The following is a 7922-nucleotide window of genomic DNA, read 5'->3' as shown; positions in this document are numbered from 1 at the left end:
TGTTTTGTAGTTTTCTGAAAATATATCACACCCAAGTTTTGACAGATTTATTCTTAAGTATTTCATTTTTGGCATTATTGTAAATGATATTTTTAAAATTTTAAATTTCTTTTGTTCAATGCTTGTATACAGGAAAGCAATGGACTTTTGTATAGTGTCCTTTATCCTGAAACTTTGCTATACTCACTTATTAACTCAATGAGTATCTTTGTAGATTCTTTGAGGTTTTCTACATATACAGTTTTGTTCTTGATGAATAAAGGCAGTTTTATTTCTTCCTTTCAAATCAGTATACATTTTTAGCCCGGGGCTTCCAGTATGACACATGAATACACGTACAACTGATGATGACAACGTGATAAAGGTAATGATCTATCCTTAAAGGTGAGAACTTAAAAGTTATTATCAGTGGCAACATTGTGGATTGCTTCACAAACATATCATTAGTGCCCTTAAGGGAACATGGTAGTGTCCTAAGGCTATTCAACACCATTGGATAAATGATATATGTGTATCAGAGCATGAACATTGTCCAAAGTCACGTAGAAATAGCAAAAACAACAACGAAAAATGGATATTCCATAGAGCTGAATACAAAAATCTATATAGTTTTTAAAAATAGAACACAAGACTTAGGGATTTTGCACTTACAAGAATCTGCTTATATTCTTTCTCCAAGACCTCCTGAGAATGTTCCTTTGTGTAGCTCAGAATATTTGTATTTGAACAAGATTATCTTATGAAGTTTAAGGCTTTGAAAGCTCAATGAAATTTAGAATCAATTTGCCATCAGAAAAAAAATTAAATTTACTATATAGACAGCAGGTGGTGGCCAATAAGTCGTTGAATATATTCATTTCTTCTCTCTCTCTCTCTCTCTCTTTCTCTCTCTCTCTCTGTCATTGGCAACTGGGTCACTGAGACTGATAAAAGAGTCACTTTGAACAACATCCAGCCATGTTACTCTAATTGGACATACTTTAAAAAATATATCATGCTGTATTGTCGTTAATTAAGTACAAAGACTCTACCAATCATGTTACCTCAAGCTCTGCTTGGCCATCAGTCTCTTGTCTCTCTCTTTGGCAATGGTGAGGTGAATACATTTTCCTTGGGGAAGAGAAATCCATGGTTTGTTGCCTTTGCCAATAACAAAAATGTTGGAGAGCTGGGTGACAAAGCTGCTGCCATTGGCATCTTTGACATGAACCACATCAAAAGAACCAGGATGTCACACCAATTCTTCCCAAGTTAGCACCTCCAGTCACTTTACACAGTGTCAAACTTGATGAAATCAGTAATCTTGCCAGTCTCCAAATCAATCTGAATGATGTCATTCATCTTGCCGAGGGTAGCAGATGGTGTGAACATCATGAGTCACCAGATGTGCGATTCCACTTGTGCCCATAAAGTTCTTTCTCACGTTGTACAACTTGTACTTGGCCTCTCCTCAGGTGCAATATGATGGACAACAAAGTAAACCTTGGTGTCATAGATCAGACCAAAATTCTCTCCAGTCTTGTCAATATTGATGATGTCCATAAATCCAGCAACTGTACGTTGTATCAGTTCAGACCTTGTCATCAATCTTAATGGACTGCTGCATGAGATCTTCTTTAGTTCATCTCCTGTCAGCGTATACTTAGTATGACCCTTAGGAAACTGATAAGGAGACATTCTCTGTTTGTGGGAACCAGTAAATGGATGAGGAGCAAACACACTGGTCAGTTAACAGCTTCTAGTCTACTGGAGCTGATACATGCTTCAGATGCTTGGGACTGCAAGCCACAGCTGTGCTAGGCACAAAAAGAGCCGTATTTGTTTGTTTTTCGATAAAAGGACAGCTTTAGCTCTCTTTATTCACTGGGTGATCAAATTGACTTAAAAATCTTAACAGTTTAAGTCCAGTTTTGAGACTAAAGCTGTAATAAAAAATACCTTGGTAATATATACTACTTTATATCTACTTTTAAAAATTGAACTCAACCAAAAGTCTAGTCAAATTATTCAAAAAAAGAGGAACTTATTGGAAAGATATGGAGAAGACTCACAGAATCAAAGGAATAGCTAAAAATCCATTGGGTCTCAGGGAGGAAAAGAACTTGGAGCTCACCCAAGATCTAGGTAGCAGAAATTAATGCATCATTTCTTAAGGTCTTCAATTCTGAGAAGAATCAATTTCATCCATTTTTTTCCTTCATTCCTGAGTTGTTTAGGTAAAGATTCAAACTGTCAGTGAAGAGAGGACAATCGACCCTCCGTATTTATGTGTCCCTCAAATTCAACCAACTACGAATCAAAAGTATTCGGGAAAAAAAATTACAAAAATGTTCCAAAAAGCAAACTTGAATTTGCTGTGTACCAGCAATTATTTATATAGAATTTACATTGTATTAAGTATTATAAGTAATCTAGAAATGATTTAAAGGGTACGTACAGGAGGACGTGCGTAGGTTATATGCAAATACTGTGCCGTTTTATATAAGGGGCTTAAGCATCTATGGGTATTGGTATCTGACAATTCCCTGCACCAAATTTTGACTAATTAGATTTTATGAGTGTGAAAAAATAGATACTTTAATAAAAGGAGTGAAATTATGGGGCTTCTCTGTTATAGAAGTCAGCTTTCTTTTAATTAATATAAATGCACACAACGTAGGGTTGTTATGGGACCTACATGAAATAATGCATGCAAAAAGCTTAAAAGAGTTCTCAAAACATACAAAGACCTGCATAAATATTAATTGCTATTACTAAGTAATCTGTGTTTAGCTGAACAGGAAGGAAGCAAATCATATTTAATTATTTCCCAAAAGATTATTAGAATTCATTTGTCTGAATAAATTTTTATCTGACTAAATTTTTTAAAATTTTGCATTTTATTTAGGGTCAGTGCTTAAATTTACAGGTATCTGCTACAAGTTGAAATGTTGAAGTATCAAAGAGAACAGAGTATTATTTTGTTTTGCAAATATATCCAAGCATTATATTTCAGCTTTAGAAATTGGTGTTTCCAAAGGCTCTTTTAGGCCTATCTTATTTTTTTTTCTATATATTTGTCTAACTAAATTATCCAGGTAGAGATTGGTAATGTAGCTATTAAGGGAAATGTGTGTGAAAATTAAAAATAAGTCGTTGGCCTTTTGCCCTTTAAACTCAAACAATAAGTACTGAATTTTAAAAAAGATGAAACAAAAATGAACTAAATGTATCTCAAATCAGCAACTTCAATATTTTCATGAACAGCTTGCTAAGAAAAACTACAAGCCAAAATTTTCTGTCAAGCAGTCATAGCTAATTCCGGGTTATTTGCCTACAATCTGTGGAAATATTTAATTGCCTTTATTCTTCATCATCTAATTTCAGAGCATTGGAGAGAAAGGTGCCTGGTCAGAGTGTTGGCTTGGGTTGAATGATCCATTTTCATACCCATACAAGAAAGTAGACTCCAAAGTGGCAAGCACTATTCCAAGGTGAACAGATCTAAATTCCTAATCAAATTTCTATGTCTGAGAAATATAAGTTTAATTTCTTTAAAAGCAAGCTTGACCTTGATGTAATTCTGCTTAAGGTGTAGGATTTGGAGTAAAAATATAATCTCAATCTTGTCTCACTTGTATGAATTTGGTAGTTTGATGATCTCAAAAACCTTGTAAGTGGTCCCTAAGCATGAACTTTAAGTATTTAATTAGAGCAATGTGTGGCCATAATCCTAACCTGGAAACTGTTAATACAAAAGTATATAAACTATCTAACCAAAATTATGATATTTATAATTTTCTATGCTTACAAGATTCCTTGTACTAGCAAAATTAGGGTGCCTCTCACAGGGCATTCTACTTGAATTTGCAAATGTCTTGAGAACAGGTTTGTGTTTTGTTCATTAATTACCAGCAAGCATCCAAAACTTGGAATAAAATGTTTATCCAACTCATTATTTATTTGTAATGAGATAAAGACAGTAACCTTTTTCATAGCAATTCCCTTGAATGCAGAGGTTGAAAGTGAAGCTCTTCATGAAAAATATATTTATTCTTTGTTAGAAAGAAGTCAATATACCTGACTAAGGTAGAGCTGGAAATGAAGGATCTTGCTTGTCAACACTGTTTATTTCTCCATATTGCCTTTCTGCCTAAAATTAGAAGGACTATTTAAAAAATACTGAACTGTTTCTATTTATTTGTAGTAAGTTATTGATGCTATAAATCTAGTGACTTTGATACAAGCAAGAGTTCCCAAACAAACATGTCCTTAATCTAGATTAAAAAAACACAAAAACTTTTTTTACATCTTTTAGTAAATTCATAGTCTTTTTACACAGGGCAGAATTATAGCCTTAATGTACTTTATGAGGTGAGGTTCACCTAGAACATGATTTTAAAGTCTCTAAGGATACTGTGTTCTCTGCAAGGTCACAGCGACATGGACAAAGCAGCCTGAATGACTAATGGAGACTAATGACTAATCTATTGTGCCTCTGTACAGATTCCTTAATGCAGACTGCTGGATTTGACACTGGAACTAAAAACAAAACCAGTTGCTGATTAGATACAACTAAAATGTTTGCTCTGTGTCAGGCACAAACCATCACCCCTGATCCTCCACCTAGCTCTGCTTTCTTAGAACTAAGTGAGGCTTAGTTTTTGTGTTTATAAAGCTTACAGTAAAAATTTAAGCCTTGCATCCCAATTTTCTGGATAACTAAACAAACAAGCCAACAGGAAATTATATACTCAAAATTATTGGAGCTCTCTGCTAACCATTTGATTATGTTCATTCTAAAGAAAATATTTTAAAAGTTAGTCTTCATTCTCAATACAAATTTGCAATGGAATGATGGGTGACAGTTATATTTATGCGTTCTTATTGTATGTACTAAATGAGTCAGTTCTCTCAACTTGCAATTTAAGCAAATGGTAAGAACCTCCTCATGGAGTACATCTTGGATTTTTGGGGTGGACGAGTGTTTCTTGACTATCTTCCAAGCCTGATCTCTATCCCATCCTTTCACATAGGATTTCAGATATTTAAGTCTTCACATAGTATGGAGTTCTGAAATCTGGACCCCAATTTTCAGTTTGAAATTACTAAAATTTGTTACATTCTGTTTGCTTCTGTCTGATTTTACATTTCCACCCTTATACGTATACGGATGTGCAGATGTGATCAAATCATACATACATTTTTAATGGAGTATTTTTTTGCTAATCTTCTTTCTTCCTCCTCCCTCTCCTCCACCTCTCCCACTTCCCAGAGCCCATGTCAACAATCTAGAAATTAGCCTTCTGTCTTTTTTCTCATGCTCAGATAATCATTTTAGTCATATGTATGTGATATACACTCATACAAATATGCATACAGATATAGGATTTTGATCACTATTTTTTAATAGAGTAAGATGATATACATATTTTGTATTTTTCTTTTGCTACTCAATAGTACTTTAAAGAAACCTTTCCAAGTTAACTGTTACACAGTGCAATACCAAAGACAGAGGAGTGGTGAGAAGAATCTTGACTGATGGGGAAAAGTGTATTATCAATGATATTAGTAGAATTACCAGCCTACAGTAATACTAAAAAGCAGAGTGTCTTCTAGTTGGGTGTATTTATTACAATGAACCTCCTAATCACTTTCATCCAGGTGAGTTGTTCCCACCACCTCTGGTCCCTCTCTACTGAGGACACTGCAGTAGGTATTGCACTAATATTGAAGAGATAGCACTAATTCTTTACCTTCAACAGCTGCAGAATACTCCAGGGTATGTAAGTCTCATGATCTACTGAATTGTTTTCTTACTGAAGGGCATTCACTTTTTTCTTTCTTTTTGCCATTGTTACTTCACTAATCTATATTCCTGTGTTCCAATGCTCCAGTACTTTTTGTCTGTCAAAAAAAGTCCCAGGTAAAATTATTTGTCCAAAATATATGTAATTTTTTTAACATCTTTATTGGAGTATAACTGCATTACAATGGTGTGTTAGTTTCTGATTTATAACAAAGTGAATCAGCTATACATATACATATATCCCCATATCTCCTCCTTCTTGTGTCTCCCTCCCACCCTCCTTATCCCACCCCTCTAGGTGGTCACAAAGCACCAAGCTGATCTCCCTGTTCTATGTGGCTGATTCCCACTAGCTATCTATTTTACATTTGGTAGTGTATATATGTCAGTGCCACTCTCTCACTTTGTCCCAGTTTACCCTTCCCCCTCCCTTTGTCCTCAAGTACATTCTCTACGTCTGTGCCTTTATTCCTGTTCTGTGCCTAGCTTCTTCAAACCATTTTTTCTTTTTTTTTAGATTCCATATATATGTGTTAGCATACGGTATTTGTTTTTCTCTTTCTGACTTACTTCACTCTGTATGACAGACTCTAGGCCCATCCACCTCACTACAAATAACTCAATTTTGTTTCCTTTTATGGCTGAGTAATATTCCGTTGTATATATGTGCCACATCTTCTTTATCCATTCATCTGTCGATGGACACTTAGGCTGCTTCCATATCCGGGATATTGTAAATAGAGCTGCAATGAACATTGTGATAAATGACTCTTTTTGAATTATCATTTTCTCAGGGTATATGCCCAGTAGTGGGATTGCTGAGTCATATGGTAGTTTTATTTTTAAGAAACCTCCATACTGTTCTCCATAGTGGCTGTATCAGTTTACATTCTCACCAACGGTGCAAGAGGGTTCCCTTTTCTCCACACCCTCTCCAGCATTTATTGTTTGTAGATTTTTTGATGATGGCCACTCTGACTGGTGTGAGGTGATACCTCATTGTAGTTTTGATTTGTATTTCTCTAATGATTAGTGATGTTGAGCATCCTTTCATGTGTTTGTTGGCAATCTGTATATCTTCTTTGGAGAAATGTCTATTTAGGTCTTCTGCCCATATTTGGATTGGGTTGTTTGTTTTTTTGATATTGAGCTGCATGAGCTGCTTGTAAATTTTGGAGATTAATCCTTTGTCAGTTGCTTCATTGGCAAATATTTTCTGCCATTCTGAGGGTTGTCTTTTATTCTTGTTTATGGTTTCCTTTGCTGTGCAAAAGCTTTTAAGTTTCTTTAGGTCCTATTTGTTTATTTTTGTTTCTATTTCCATTTCCCTAGGACGTGAGTCAAAAAGGATCTTGCTGTGATTTATGTCATAGAGTGTTCTGCCTATGTTTTCCTCTAAGAGTTCTATAGCGTCTGGCCTTACATTTAGGTCTTTAATCTGTTTTGAGTTTATTTTTGTGTATGGTGTTAAGGAGTTTTCTAATTTCATTCTTTTACATGTAGCTGTCCAGTTTTCCCAGTACCACTTATTGAAGAGGCTGTCTTTTCTCCATTGTATATTCTTGCCTCCTTTATCAAAAATAAGGTGACCATATGTGCGTGGGTTTATCTCTGGGCTTTCTATCCTGTTCCACTGATCTATATTTCAAGAGATATTTCAAGAATATTCTGGGAAGATCTCTAACAATTCCAGTTCCAACAGCAATATGTATTTTTCCTTTATTATTTATTTGTTTAAATTACTGTGATGGGTATAAAAACTTTATTTTATTACAATTCACATTTTCTGGTGAGGGTGAGGCTGTGAGTGAGGTAACACTCCCTAAAATCTTGTAAAAATCTTCACTTTCCAACTGCATTAGATGGGAATGAATTTAGCTGTATATAAGAGAGAGTCAACTACAATTGCTTAACCAGATAGAAGTTTTATTGTTTACAAATAATAAGAGGTTAAGTAGGAAATTTGTACATTTGTAGAGCTCCTTCAAAAGTCATTCAAGGCCTAGTTCTGTCTGGTTTCCAGTTTCCCTTTTCTCAGCATGTGGCATCTGTCTTCACAATCAGAGGATGGCTCCAGAAACTATAGGCATAGGGACTTGATCTCAAGAAAGAGGAAGTGGTACATGAACAGGAA

At 35.0% G+C, this 7922-nt stretch overlaps 1 pseudogene; it reads right to left on the bottom strand.

The window, feature by feature from the left end:
• Positions 1-1039: 1039 nt before the first annotated feature.
• Positions 1040-1677, bottom strand: LOC133092030 (small ribosomal subunit protein eS4, X isoform-like; annotated as a pseudogene).
• Between the last annotated feature and the right edge of the window lie 6245 nt (positions 1678-7922).

The sequence above is a fragment of the Eubalaena glacialis genome, chromosome 1 (assembly GCF_028564815.1).
Source record: "Eubalaena glacialis isolate mEubGla1 chromosome 1, mEubGla1.1.hap2.+ XY, whole genome shotgun sequence".
In the NCBI taxonomy this organism is placed as follows: Eukaryota; Metazoa; Chordata; class Mammalia; order Artiodactyla; family Balaenidae; genus Eubalaena; species Eubalaena glacialis.
Note: the sequence above shows the minus strand (reverse complement) of the source record. Positions and strands in the feature narration are given on the sequence as shown.